Source organism: Harpegnathos saltator, unplaced genomic scaffold (genome assembly GCF_003227715.2).
Source record: "Harpegnathos saltator strain DR-91 unplaced genomic scaffold, Hsal_v8.6 scaffold795, whole genome shotgun sequence".
In the NCBI taxonomy this organism is placed as follows: Eukaryota; Metazoa; Arthropoda; class Insecta; order Hymenoptera; family Formicidae; genus Harpegnathos; species Harpegnathos saltator.
The window spans coordinates 561,958-577,394 of NW_020230643.1; the positions used below are offsets into that span (position 1 = coordinate 561,958).

The window sequence follows — 15,437 nt, forward strand, 5'->3', positions numbered from 1 at the left end:
AGCGCTGAAGAATGCAGTCACCAGCACCCGCTTGTTTTGGAAATGATTGGTGAAGGTCGCCCAAGCTCGGACAAAGTTGTCACCGACCACTGGGAGGCTGCGTATCAGCAGCTCAACATCACCCTTGATGCACATTTTCAGATAGTGCAGCTTTTCTATTTCTGAAATAGATCCGTCAGATATGACCATTGAACGGAATAGATCCCGAAAGGCAGGCCAATCCTTTGATTTGCCGGAAAATTGCGGCAGCGGGATGCGTGGCAACGATGATCTAGAGCACGAACCGTCCGACGGACAACTGCGAGGCGCTTCTGCCGCCGTCTTCTTAATCGAGAGAGATTGCTCGATTTTGAGTAGCGAGGCACGCTGCTGCAGATAGATATCTTCCACTTTCCCGATAGTGTTGCACCGCATGTAGTGATAGTGCTGCAGCTCGGAGTGGAAGTTCGAGCGCAACAGATCATGGCGTTCTTCGAATTTTTCCCGCTTCTTATCCAGAAGACTGGTTGATTGCACTAACGCCGAGGTAATCTTCCACGCACCAGCCTTCTTCAAATTGTCGGTGGTGCGAGCAATGCGGTCGCAAAGTTGCGACTGAGCGCTGATGAGCAACTCGTTAGCAGCCGAAGAAACCAGGATATGTCAAACGAACACTCGTTTCACTAAGTTACCGGAGCGCAAGCAACGCAGGACCCGGCTCGAAGAACCAATGTTCGCAATGTATACGCACTTTTTAAAGAAGAAGTAAAGGGAGGTGATTGACTGCCGTCACGTTAAACAAAACAATAATTTAATAAACAAAAGTTTAACTGGCATCCGACCGATATTCCACCGAAGAGCGCTCTTACAAGAAGTGGTACAAGAAGTATCGCCGAAAGTCGAGGAAGAAGTGACAATTTCATCTTCTCTAGCCTTCGATATCTTATCTCACTGATTCCTGATCGATACGGGAATCAGGCCCGTGTATAAGAAATCGCGATTATGTCGAGACAATATACACTCAGACTTAATGTTCGCGGTTTTTCTACACATCATCGCATATCAACACATAATGTTGAAGACAAGGTCTAGGTTTAGATTCTAAGCGAAGTTGTAATAACACATTAAAGATTATAGCGCCCCGATATACACAATTTTAGAAAGCGGCCGAAATCGAGATTCGTTACGAACCAAAAAAAAAGAAAGAAAAAAAAAGAAAAAAAAGAAAAAAAGAAAGAAGAAAAGAAAAAAACAAAAAAAGAAAGAAAAAAGAAAAAAAACAAAAAAAGGGGTTACAGAGGGGTTACAAAAACTCTAAAGAAATTGACCGATTTTTGAAAAAAAATTTGTACAAGAGAAAATTTTTTTAGAAATTTGGCATCTGCGATACTTCGATGAGCTAGAACTCTTTCATTTTTGCTCGAATCGATTTAAGTCATGAGGAAAACCTATAGAACTCTTTCGGGGGCTACTAGAACTCTAAAGAAATTGACCGATTTTCGAAAAAAAATTTTCTCTTAGAAAATTCTGCATCAGCGATATTTTGATGAGCTGGAACTCTTTCATTTTTGCTCGAATCGATCTAAGTCATAAGGAAAACCTATTGTAGTTTTCGGGGGGCTATCAGAACTCTGAAGAAGTTCACCGATTTTCGAAAAAAATTTTTCTCCTAGTTGGATAAAAAATTCGGCATCGACGATACTTTGATGAGCTGAAAATCTTTCATTTTTGCTCGAATCGATTCAAGTCATAACAGATAGAAAACCGATAGAACTCTTCGTGGGGGGGGCTACTAGAACTCTCAAGAAATTGACCGATTTCCGAAACAAATTTTTCTCCTAATTGAACTTACAATAAGACCAATTAGAAGAAAATTTTTTTTCGAAAGACGGTCAATTTCTTTAGAGTTCTGGTAGCCCCCCGAAGAGTTCTATGGATTTTTCTTATGCATCAAAGCACTAAAGTTGAAGGTAAAAAAGTTATGGCCTTTTAAATTTACGCAATTGTGAAGTTAGCTCCCCCATAACTTTATTTCGTGTTTTGATCACTTTATTCAACGGAATTTTTTTTTTATTGATAGAGAACTCTAGAATTCTTTGGAGGGCAATCAGAACTCTGCTAATTTTTTTCAAATTTTGAAAAGGTAGGATTAACTTCACAGAGGTTGCAATCCCGCAAAGCAGAATCCCGCATCATTTTTTGATCTCGCATATGTTAAATGGGAGCTGCAGGATCCCGCCGGATTTTGTGAGATTATGTGCGTAAACTTCCATGCTGCCTAATTAATATCCCCGCTCCGAATACTAACTAAAGGCACCAACGTTTCCTATAGTAGTCTACGGCTTTAGTATACGATACCAATCACGGAAACACATCTAAACGAGTCACATGGCAGAAACGCATTTGAACGAGTCTTGACGACGTATGCGCAGAGATAGCATGCACATGCACGCGACTTTCGTTTGTTACGTTTCCCTTACACCGTGAGCCGCGAAGAAGAGAATAATAGTTTAAATAGTTTAAATAAGTTTAAATATTCAAGATAAATAACCCAATTTATCCTTACAAGAAGAATTAGAATATAAATTATAGAATGATCATTCCGAAATAATTGAATCAGAGGATTTATCAGAAAATATTGATAAAATTTTAAAGAAAGAAATGAGTGTCTTTAAAGGCGATGGCATAAGAGGAAAATATTTACGTATGGCTTACGAATATTTATTAACTGTTACCCCCACAAGTGTAGAGGCTGAACGAGCTTTTTCCGCTGCAGGATATCTTTGTAATAATTTGAGGAGCAGTCTGGGTGATGAAACACTTAACCCTTTAACTGCTGAAATATTAAATGACCAGTATGACCCTCTTTGCTGAGTTATTTTTACAATTATAAAATATTTTATAATGATATAAGATCATGCAAAAATGTTCATAAATGTTGTAAAAACTTACTATGTATGATGTAGATGTTTGCTGATGATCCAGATTTTCACAAATTCACATTTTTTAATTAAAAAAAATGCCTTTCCCTTAGTTTGAGGGGTTCGTCACCCTGTGAGGGTCTTCCAGATATAGTGGTCCGTCTTGGCACATGGAACTTCTGAAAAATTTCTCTGATGAGAATCAGTTGGAAAATAGCATGTGTAATATTTTCACCAGTATGTACATTATACAAAATATTTGAGTTTAGAACAGTGAGATCCAAGAGTCAATTTTACTTTTCCGCGCAAAGCTTGAAGCTCGGATATTAACTCCCGAGATAAGCGAGGCAAAGTCAACAGCGTCAAATAACCCGTCAGCAAACGACGTTTGTTATCGTAACGATCGGATAACATTCGCCATGCGCCTGGGAAGTTATCTGCTGTAACAGCGAAATCAGCGAGACATTCGAGAGCGCGACCACGAAGAAACGAAACTAAGAAGTGCATTCTCTTTCAGCGTACGGAAACAAGCAGAACAAGGAAAAAAGTTAAAAAAATATATAAAACAAAAAATATAACAAAATATAAAAGGATAAGACAAAAAAAACAAAAATATAGAAAATATAAAAAATTAAATACATAAAATGGAACCAATATCTCGTCGTATCCTCGTTGCGGTTTTGGGTTCGGCAGAGATTAATAGAAGCAAGAGTTTAAATCAATTTGCCTTTCTGTTATGTAGCAGTGTAATAAGATTAACAATTTATCTAATGGGAGGCTAAGTCGGTTTATAGAGTAGCATTGTAAAACGATTAATAGTTTAGGTAATGAAATGTTAAACGAGTTTCCTAATTAAACACTATTTAACCCCCCATCCCTCCTTCCAGGTCCATATACACACACACCCTCTCCCCTACAAACGCACACACACACACACATGTACAACCCTCGTTATCCCCCTCTTTAACCGTCCTCTCCATATATAAACACGTCGGATGCATTTTTGTTTTGTGGTAGTTCCTTTCAGCCAATTTCATATTACCTACCCAAGCCCCCTCCCCCACACACAGTTGATTACACCTTCCCTTGCACATACATACGTATGTGCAAGGGAAGGTGTAAGCAATTATGTATTACGATGCTATTTTCTAGGCGCCGGCAAACTCCCGCCAGTCCACGCGTCACGGCCCTTCACACATACCAAAGAAACGACAGTTGTGGGCCAGATGTGAATAGCCGCACCATTCACCAACGCTAATCGCAAAAAAAAGTGTGACCGCGACGCGGGATTCCGACGGGACCGGTAGCTCGGAGCGGTTTTAAGTCGGTAGACGAGATGAGTTCGGCCGGAAATTGGGAAAGCATAAAGAAAGATAACGAGCGGCGTTCTGCAGGTTGAGATCACAATTTATCGTCGCGGGGATCGGCACGCTTCGAAATTCCGCGGGACGATACAAGTTTCCTCCGCTCTTTCCCGCGAAATCGATACTGCTCGGCGCGACACAATTTCTTTTCGGACAGGACACGTAAAAAAAAGCGGGACATCGAAAATGACAGCAGGTGGTTGATCTTACAAAATCAGGAACCTCCTGGCGGCGTAGTCTTTGCGGGTCGTCGGACGGTTTGCTCTCTCCTCTCGGACGCAGGTCCCGGCAGTCGGATCGTGCTCGATAGTCCGGGGGTGGCGACTTCGGCACAAGGTCGTAGCATCTCTTCCCTCGGGAGCGAGAGGGTCACCCAAACTTGTTTTTTTTTCGAGAGCGGGACATCAAAATCTCTCCGTCGAGAGCGGAACACAAGAAGAAATCTCTTTTTTCGTAGCAACACACGAATCTAATCTGCCTCTTCTCGCGACGAAAGCTGATCTGCCTTTTCTTTTTCCGCACGAAAAACGGAATCTCTCTTTCTTTTGTTTCCCTCTTTCGGGAGGGGTTCCTCTCTCCCCGTTCTTCGCTCTTCCGACGGGACAGGAATCCTTCCGCGGATCCGTATTGTTGATGCGCGTTACGTATGCCCTCTCTCTCTCTCTCTCTCTCTCTCTCTTTCTCTCTCTCGGCCTCTGTCTCGCTCGTTGTTCCGCGAGCATTGTCTTCGGGTCCGTCTAGCCGCTGTTTTTCGGCGAGCGGCCACGCGCCGTGGTCGTGCTCGACGGTATCCCGCTTCACTCGTTCCGTCTCCTTCCGTGTTGTCATCGTTGTTGTCACCGGCGGGAGACGACTACCACCCAGGGAGCCGTCGTGCAGGAGATCCCGCCCATGGTGGACGCCTCCAACCAGACGCACAAGTCAGTACAAGTCGCGCACTACATGCAGACGCAAAAGCAAACGGAAGACTGGTGGGACCTCTGAGAGGACTTGCTGATGCAGTCCAGGCAGCAGGCCGCCGACGAATTCAGGGAGTGTCGCTTGCCTGCCGAGAGGACAACAAATACGGCAGCGATAATCTCTTTCGGGACGGCATAAAATTTCCTAATACGAAAAGAGAAACGAGAGCAATCACCTGATTGTGCCGTGTCTGATGATGAGCGACGTCCGATGAATTCTTCCTGCTCCTGATGGTCGGCTCGGAAGGTCCAGGGGCACAAAACTGTGGGACGCGAGACCGTCCACCTGCACGCTCGTAACACTAACGATTATATCAATTAAGAGGGGTTTTCGGGGAGTTAATTCGGACTTCCCATAAATCGCACACCAAGTTCTTACATCCCTTCCTGCGTCGCGACCGATGGTTTGCATACTGGTGACGGGCGCCACCACGACTGTCACGTCACAGCTCCCCTCTCCCCGGAAAAACCTGAAAGGTCTTGTCGCGATCCACGCCGCCGATCGTCCACCTGCTGTACCTCCGGTCTCTCTCGCGAGTCTCGGCACGAAGTAGCCGACTAGAGTCACTGACAGAGTCCTCGATATTCTCGTGGGTTTGTAGGGAAAAAAGGGGGGGGGAAGGAAAGATAAAAGCGTTTCGAGCTTACTTTGTCGCTTTATTCAGGATACACAAAAAATTCCCGTAATCACAAAAGAACCAAAAAATTCGAAAGAGGAGAAAGGAGAAAAAATAAGAAAAATAGAAAAATAAAAAAAGATAAAAAAAATTCCTCTCGGAAACGATACGCGGGACCGGCCCGCGGAAGCGGTATCTCTCGGCTGGGTGTCCCTTTACCTCTTCCTCCGGAATTCCTCATAGCAACGAGAACAGTCGCTAAGACAGGTCCCCGGCTCTCCGCACAGGCGGCAAATATTGATATGCCGGTTCTGCATACACGCGGAGTACCGGTGGCCGGGACTGTCACAATTCCAGCAGCCTCCTCCCTGCACGCGTGATCGCAACGTTCTAGTCGTCGTCGTCCCTCGTTGCGAAGTGGTGACCTTCGAGGCTGGCGATGCCGCGGATCTCGGGCTGGGCAGGGCGGATCCCGGGCTGGGCAGGGCGGATCCCTTCCTCTCGACAGGCAACTGACGATACTCCCTGGATTCGTCGGCGGCCTGCTGCCTGGACTGCATCAGCAAGTCCTCGCAGAGGTCCCACCAGCCTTCCGTTTGCGTTTGCGTCTGCATGTGGTGCGCGACTTTTACTAATGAGTGCGTCTGGTTGGAGGCATCCACCATGGGCGGGATCTCCTGCACGACGGCTCCCTGGGTGGTAGTCATCTCCCGCCGGTGCGTCTCCCAGATGTCGCGAAATCCCGTCCAGAAATCCGGGTGGTCCTGGATGATCCGGAAAATTTCCCGGTACCGGCGACGGAAGTTCTCCCACTGGCGACGGGTCTCCGACATCGTCCTTTCTTCTCCTCGCGATACGGTACGGTAACTCTACAAGAGAGGCAAGAGTTCCACGTATGGTTTTAATTCTTTTACGTGAACTTTTTCGAGCGGCTTCCCGTCCAGTCGCACGAGCTCACACACCACCGCCGACCGCACTCTAACGATCTTAAGCGGCCCGTCGTACTTGGACGCTAGCTTGGCGGCCGTGTGATGAGCTGCGGACGAGAGTACGTGTTGTCGCTTTCGCACCAAATCGCCCGTTCTATGTGTAACGGGACGCTTCCGTAAATTGTACCGCGCGGACTGTCGTTGGTACGCCATTTCCAGATTTCTAGAATCTCGTTCTCCTTCGCGAATTGCTCGATCTCTTTATTCACGAACTCGGTACCGTTATCTGTCAGCAACACCTTCGGTGTTCCCCAGCGCGAGATTACTAAGTCGTCGAGAGCTGCCCGTATGAGCTTTCCTTTCGCGCTCCGCAAGGGCCGGCACTGCATCCATTTTGAGAATAAATCCTGAATCACTAAAAGATAGGAGTAACCGGCCCGGCTGCGCGGTAATGGGCCCATAATATCGGCAACGACCACTGTCCAGGGTTTTTCGACAACTCTTCGTCCCATCAGGCCGGCAGGGGCTTACTGGTTAGGGTACTTCTCCTAGCCTCTGTCCCCGCGCCCCCGACTCGAGCGGTCGTCCCTGCCAATCGACGCGTCGTCTCTTCGGCGCGTGGACGCTCGCTCTCGATACGCGTCTCTCGCCCCGACGCACGGGAATTCGTTATCTGCTCGGCCGTCATGGTTGTAGACGGCTGAGACGAGCGCGGCGGCGGCCGGTAAGCGAGATCCGGACACACGGATCTCTAGGGAGGCGGCAATGCGCGATATTGGCTCGCGGACGCGTAACTTCTTTCGACACGAGTGGCGAACCTCTCCAACGCGTCAAAGTTTTCGAAGTCGTCACGGTGCACGGCGATCTGTAACTTCGGGAGCATATGTCGGTGCGCGTAATTTAATTGCTCGACCTCACTCCACGGAGGGTCGAGCTGGCTGAATAGCCTGAGAATACGAAACACGAAAAACGAGAAGCTGCGCGAGACGTATCTTCGCTAAAAAAAAACCGTAACGTCTCGATATTCGCTGCGTTCTCGGTTCCCTTTGTTCTTAAAATTTTTCTCTTTTCCAGCGGGATAGCGGAAATTGACTATCATATACTCGATGCCTCCGACACCCTCTCGAGCAGCTCGGAGCTGCCCTCCCAATGGGGGATCCACCGCATCATGCTTCTGCCGTTCGCCCGTCGTCACAAACTATCGAGTCGGTCGACTCGGTCCAGAACTGCCGCTGGCCGCCCTTCTGGAAAAGCAACCCAGAGCTCTGGTTCCTGCAGGTCGAGGCCGTGTACCAGGCCTTACGAGTTCGTAGAGATGAAACCAAATACAGCCTCGCTGTCTCACTGCTCGACCCCGACACGCTGCAGGAATTGTCCGACGTCATCAGGTCACCGCCTTCCGACGGGAAATATGATCATTTAAAGGCCACGATCCTGAGCCGTTTCTCGGACTCGACGGATCGCCAATTGCTCCGCCTTCTCACTCAGCTTGAACTAGGCGACCGGAAGCCTTCACAGCTCCTGCGCCAAATGCGCACGTTGGCCGGTAGCAGAGTCTCTGACGACGTTGTGCGGGTCAAATGATTGGACCTTCTACCTGTCGGAATGCAGCGCATCCTTAAGGTCCTCAAATCGCACGACCTGGAAGAACTGGCTGCCGCCGCAGATGAGCTATTGGGAAGCGGGCTTGGTTTCTTAATTACAGAAACACACGCCTCACCAAATGTTTGCGCTTCGTGCTCGTCACCTCGAGCACCGCGGTCGCCGCCTCAACCTGACGTCGCCGCTGAGCTGTCGGCCATCCGACAGGCGCTTGCACAGCTCACTTCATCCCAACATGACGTACTTCTCCGGCTGGACACAATGATTTCTCACGAGGCCTCACGTTCCTCGTCGCGAGGGCGTCCCGAGCCGCGCGCTCGGTCGCCGTCCGTAGGACAGCGGCCAGGGTGGTGCTACCATCACCGTCGCTGGGGAACTGATGCCCAGCGCTGTATTATGCCGTGTACCTTCCGTGGTGCAGCCTCGTCGCCGAGAAACTAGTCGCGCTCGCGCCGGACCAGCCGCCGAGCGCGGAGCGCCCTTTCCGGAGAATCGGCTGCACGTCTTCGAGAGAGTGACCAGTTTCAAGTTTCTGATGGACTCCGGCTCCGTCGTCTCCTTGCTGCCAAAAACGTGAGTCAAAGGCCGACTCGCTCTTTAGAAGCTTACGCTGCTTGCTGCTAATGCCTCACCGATCGCTACATACGGAACCCACACCATGGTTCTCAATTTATCGCTGCGCCGCGATTTCGAGTGGCGTTTCATCGTCGCCGACGTCAAGACCGCAATCCTGGGAGCCGACTTTTTGGCGAACTTCGGTCGCCTGGTCGACGTCGGCGGCCGACGCCTCCTCGACTTCGTCCTCGGCCTCCTCTCCAGACGCCCTGACCTGCAGCGGCTCCCGCCGCCTTCTCCGTCGGCGCTCCTGATCTGCGGCTATCCGTTGCCTCCTCTCCAGAATGCCCGGATTTGCAGCAGCTCTCTCCGTCGGAGCTCCTGACCTGTGGCTGTCCGCCGCCTCCTTCCCTTCCTCCGGACCTGCAGCGACTCCCACCGCCTTCTTTGCCGGCGCTCCTGACTTGCGGCTTTCCGCCGCCTTCTTTCTGACGCTCGAATCTTCAGCAAGAAGACAACGAGAGTTTGTTGAAAAACAACAGCAGCTGAGTCTGTCACAAGCCATCGCCACGAGCAGACGTGATCTAGATGTTTCTTTTTAATACTATTAAGACGAGAGGATATTAGTGAGTCTGTACTCACTTATCACATATTGGAAGTAAGGCCGGTGCTAGCAGCGCATCATGTGACTCCCAGGGCTTTCAGGCTCAAGAACTTTGACACGTGGTCCCACGTGTTCAAGAGGATTGACCAGCTATAGCCTGAACTCGCTGCGGCAGGGGCTGATATCCCCGCTGGGACACTTCAAATCCGAGGTAGATGACTCGATCTCGACCGAAGACGCACTTGTCCGAGCTGCTCGAGAGGGTGTCGGTAATCAGCGTTAGCGGTGCTGAGTGCTGCAGAAAGGCGGGTGCGACGGCAGCGACGATGCTGCCTCGATGTAAGCCTCGAATGCTCTCTTCCATTCTTCCGTCCACGGCACCTCGGATTTGTCTTTTTTCTTAGCCACCTTGAAGAACTCGTGAAGGGGTGCTTGGAGTTGCGCAGCTCTCGGTATGCAACGCCGATAGAAGTTAAGCATCCCGAGAAATCTACGGAGGTCGGCTACCGTCCGAGGTAGCTGGAATTCATGGATAGCTGGAATTCATGGACGCTCGCAGGCCTCTGGAACCACCCTACACAGGGCCCCACGAGGTCGTGAGGAGAGTCAACGAGCGCACCTTCATCATCCGGATCAACGACGGCGAGAGAACAGTATCAACGGACTGCCTCAAGCCGGCTTTCATTGCCTAGGCGGACGAGGCTCGAGACCGGGAACAACCCAAGAGAGTTTCGTTCCTTTCGTCCCCGCGAGGAACTAGGGAGGGAGTGGATGTGGCGGGCCTTTCCCGCCATCTGTTGCATAGCCAGGTGACCCGCAGCCAAGCCGTCGGAAGCAGACGTTTCAGCCGAGAGCGCTCTTCTAATTCCGTTTTGTTTTTGTTCGCGACCATGTGCCGAGCACGCACGTGTCAGAAGTCGACATCGAGACACGGCACCGGACAGACCTCGTGTGAGTTCTACGCGTCGTGACTCTCGCTTCTTTTTGCGTATTCGCCGGATCTTTGAGTGCGGAGAAGTGCGCGGCTACACGCGTCTATGACGCCGTCGAGCAGTGCCGTCGCCGCATCCGAGACCGAACAGACGTCGCCGTGTGCCGGTCCTTCGGCCCCTGCGAGCCGCTACTCACGAGCTGCCCTGCTGCCCTTGTTCAAGGAGTCGGGGGCACGAGGAAGCCTACTTCGAGCGTCGCACCGTTGCGCGACGGCAGGTACGTCCTTCGCGTGCGTTTCCGCCTCTCGCCCCGCGCTCCGTCGCGGGCGAGCACCTCGCGAGTGCGATCTTTCTCCGCGTGCGTTTTCGCCTTTCGCGCCCTCTGCGTTGGGCCGCCACCGATCGAGCCGGTCATGCAGGCGCCGTGTGCTGCGCCATCGAAGCCACGTGCGCTTTCGTGTGATCACGCGTCGCGGCTGTTTTCGTTTTCGGGTACCGTTGACACGCAACGTTCACAGTATTCACGCGCAGTATTCACGCGTGTTCCAGGGCCGCCCCGTGCCGCGCCACCGCGAGCACGTGCATTCTTCGTGCGCGCTCGTTTTGCCCGCAGCGAGTGGAACCGTTGTCGCGCGCGTTTCTTTCTCTTGTGAATAATTTCGAGCTGTCGGCGCGATCACATGTCGCCCATGCTCTTGCACATCGCGCACAGCTTCTCTCCGCCGCCCAGTCCACGGCCGGCTGTCCGCGTTAACTTATAAGTTCTAATAAGTTCGTTTTCTGTGTTCAAGCGTGCCCCAGCGAGGAGTGGTAATAAAGACTCATTTTGGTGAATCGCTCGTTGATTGTGTCCCTACGCGGGGCCGTGCCCAGCTCGACTTACACGCGCCAAGGGCACGAGTGTCGTGTTCCCTATCCTATCTCCCTTGTGGGGAAAGGGCCGCTGCCTGGGAGAAGTGGTGACCCCTACATGTTATAATAAATAAGTACAGCGATAAATGTAATGATAAGTTAAGAAAGAGCTGTGATAATAAGTGTGCAACGGCGACGCGCAGCGTAGTGTAGCGACGGCAACAACGCGCGAGAAAAACAAACGAGAATCACGACGGCAGCAGGCGTCAAAACAGAGATGCGTATGCGACAATATGCGAGTTAGTTCTTCGACGAGCGGGCAGAAACAAAGAGTTGGAAGAGTCGAGTCAAGCGAGTCAACCGATATAGAGTAGCTCAACCACGACTCATAACAGAGCTGTTATGAGTCGTGGTTGAGCCGAAGCGGTATAAGTCCAAATGTCCGAATCGATATATAGCATTCCAAATACATTATATGTCATATTGATACTCGCCTCAAATAATCCCATCACCAACATAAACGCGCAACGCAATAAGTGCAATAGGAATAATAATTATGCTCTGTGGTCTCGTCTGGATGGATATTGTAGTCTTCTGTACACTCAAAGGCATCTACTACATGGGCTGAAAAGTCTTTGGCTTAACAATGAAAAAACGATTTTTTTAATGAAAAAAGTGTTTTATTCCTCGACATAATCTCCATTTAAAGTAATGCACTTAGTGTAACGGTCCGCTAACATTTCGATGCCGATCTTATAGTGCTCGGTGTCAAGTCCCTCAAAATAGGCATTTGTTTCCAACTTGACCTCCTCATTCGAGTAAAATCTTTTACCAGCGAGCCACTGCTTCAGTCGGGGAAAAAGGAAATAGTCGCTGGGGGCCAGGTTTGGAGAATACGGGGGATGCGGGACCAATTCATAGCGCAATTTCTTTAATTTATCAGTCGTATCGCGAGCCGAGTGAGCTGGAGCATTGTCTTGGTGAAACAAAATTTTTTTCTTTGCCAAATGTGGCCGTTTGACCTTGACCTCGTCGTCCAATCGATCCAGTAATATACAGTAATATCCTTTATTGATAGTTTTACCATGTTCAAGATAATCAATGAATATTATGTTATGCGCATCCCAAAAAATACTGGCCAAAACCTTGCCGGCTGATTGTTGTGTTTTCGGGCGCTTCGGACGGCTTTCACCAGGCAATAACCACTCCGCTGACTGCCGATTGGACTCCGGTGTGTAGTGATGGATCCATGTTTCATCCATTGTGACAAATCGACGCAAAAACTCCTTCTTATTGCGGTTAAACAGGACCAGATTTTGCTTTGAAAGTCGAACACGTTCCGCTTTTTGTTAAATTGTCAAAAAACGCGGCACCCAACGAGCGCAAAGCTTTTTCATGTGTAAATATTCATGAATGATATGACCAACGCGTTCCTTTGAGATGCCTATGATGTTAGCTAGCTCACTCAATTTCATTTTGCGGTCATTCAACACGATTTCACTGATTTTCTGGATGTTTTCTGGAGTAACTGCCTCATTTGGCCTTCCTGAACGTGGTGCATCATTTGTGCTCGTACGGTTACGACGAAACTCAGCAAACCAATATTTGATGGTTGAATTCGGTGGGGCAGATGTGCCGTAACATTTATCAAGCCATGCCTTTGCTTCAACAGTGTTTTTTCCCATCAGGAAGCAATGTTTAATCAAAACACGAAATTCACTTTTTTCCATAGTAAAGATAAATTCAGAGGTAACGTCACTTCGAAAGCTATAACTTGTACACGAGTCAACGAAATATCATGAAATTTTTACAGCATCTAAGTTAAGGTTGGTACTCTATAGGAAATATAAGGATTTTTAGTTTGTGGCGCCATTTATATGTCAGGCCAAAGACTTTTCAGCCCATGTAGTATGGGATGCTTACGATAACGAGAGTGGAGCGAGTGAGATCTGGATCTAGAGAGAGCAGTACATCTACAGACACTTCCATCTACAACTATAAAGGCTCGTCTACAATAGCTGTAAGAGTAAGGCTGTAAGGCTGTAACGTAAGCTGTCAGCGAATGAAAATATTTCATTTCGTGTCTTGCAACCTTACAATCTTACTCTTACAGCTAATGTAGACGAGCCTTGAAGCGTCGTCTACAATGGCAGTAAGCAGTAAGAAGTAAGCGTAAGCGGTAAGAATTAAACCAATCACAGTCGATTATGACAAAAATAATCAACTGTGGTTGGTCCATTTCTTACTGTTTACACTTACTGCTTATTACTTACTGCCATTGTAGACGACGCTTTATATTTCATGGCTGCTCCTAATTCTACTCCCTTGCTGTCTCATATAACGAATTCGGTCGCTTGCACTAGTGTACACTGAGTGCAAACGTACGCAGTGTAACGTATTCGATTGATGGCTCTCTTTCTGTGTAGTACACTCGTCGTATTTAGTAATGTTACACTATTATAATTTATATTTTATACCATGGTCGATGAGTGTCGCATTAAGATGGTATAGTGCTGATTTAGAAAATTGAACGAACTTACGGTGAAGTTCGATTGTAATTATGCTTTCTCGTCCGGATGGATATATGTAGTCGCGCTCCATCGCGCTTCCCCAACAGAATATTTAAAAGCAAAGAATAACGCGTCTTGTCGACCAACAAGCGCGCATCCCGTTGCCTTGACGACCCCGTCAATAACCCCTCTGCTCGCGCCAGCGCCGTCATTATTTAAACATTGCCAAATCTGATGAAGGAAACGGGAGGGTGGGAGTGTTCATCTGGACGAGAAAGCATAATTACAATCGAATTTCACCATAAGTTCGTTCAATTTTCTAATTATGCAAGTTCTCGTCCGGATGGATAGATGTAGATGTTTAACCCACAGATTTGGTAGAAGAGCACAGTAATGACAGACAAGAAGATTGTGCTGGGACCGTTAGAGGACAATATATGTAGAAAAAAGTGACCGTTATACAATTGAAACTTTACATAGTAAGAGTGGTGGATTGGAAAAGAGAATTCGAAACAATCGGTCTATTATAAAAACGAGCAAACACGTCGGAGGATTTATTCCAACCGGCCGTATGACGAATCTCGTCCATATTAATGCTTCTGCTGGCGGCAAGCGAAGTAGAGGCATGGCGCGTAGAATGCGCCGAAAAAATTGAAACGTCTATATCTGACGCTTCCAGTACGGACTTAACCCACCGACCTAATGCCTGAGAAGAGACCGAGAAATAAGGTTTACAATATGAGATAAAAAATGCGTCACAATTAAGACGACGAAAGACCGCGGTACGCTCCAGATAAAGATTTATAAGAGAAAAAAGACAGAGTTGCGGCTTCTCTAAGAACAGATATTAAGGACCCAATAAAACTGGCAAAAAATCGGATCGTGCAAGAACTCGTGCGCAACATTGAGATGGTTCGTTGTAAGAGTCTTTCACGTTTATCCCGTGGAATTGAGACAGAAAAACTCTGCGTGTCAAACACAAATCCCAGGAAGCGGCAAGTTTGTGTTGGTAAACACTCTTACGGTTGTTAATGACAAAGTCTAACGACGACAAGAGACGCAGAGTTACGGTCACATTTGTTTGAGTTACGGTACACTGTTGATAAGAGTGTCTCATGAGGAGAAAATCGTCCAGGTACACCACGGAGAAAAGACCTTGCTCGCGAAGAGAGTGCACCACAGGTTTCATAATCCGTGTGAAGAAGTAAGGAGCCGAGGCAAGTCCAAAAGGCAAAGCCGTAAATTGGAAGAGTTTATCCTGAAAACGAGAGCGTAAGTATTTTCGATCTTCAGGATGGATAGGTATGAGCAGATATGCATCCACCAAGTCAATGGAAGCGAGAAAGTCGTCTGGCAAGAGAAGGCGAACAGCCGTCTTCCAATCCTCAAGTTTGAAATGAGGTGCAAAAATAAACTTATTAAAACGCTTTAAATTAAGAATAAATCGCCAGCCTCCTGATGACTTTTCTATTACAAAGAAGGAGGATAAAAATTGACCTGAACAGTCATCAGAGACTGATTCGATTGCACCGCTTAGACAGAGGCGAGCAATTTCCCGGTGACAAACCTCCTGTTCTTTTCTGGACAAGCATACCACGGGCTCTCTCTCCTGA

The 15,437-nt window shown here is 48.3% G+C and overlaps 1 long non-coding RNA gene across 1 annotated transcript; it reads left to right on the forward strand.

Moving 5' to 3' along the window:
• The first annotated feature begins 2,879 nt into the window (after window positions 1-2,879).
• Window positions 2,880-11,689, forward strand: LOC112590363 (uncharacterized). Its single transcript, XR_003114154.1, has 2 exons — window positions 2,880-10,739; window positions 11,254-11,689. It is a non-coding gene; the product is annotated as an uncharacterized LOC112590363 (long non-coding RNA).
• Window positions 11,690-15,437: the final 3,748 nt, after the last annotated feature.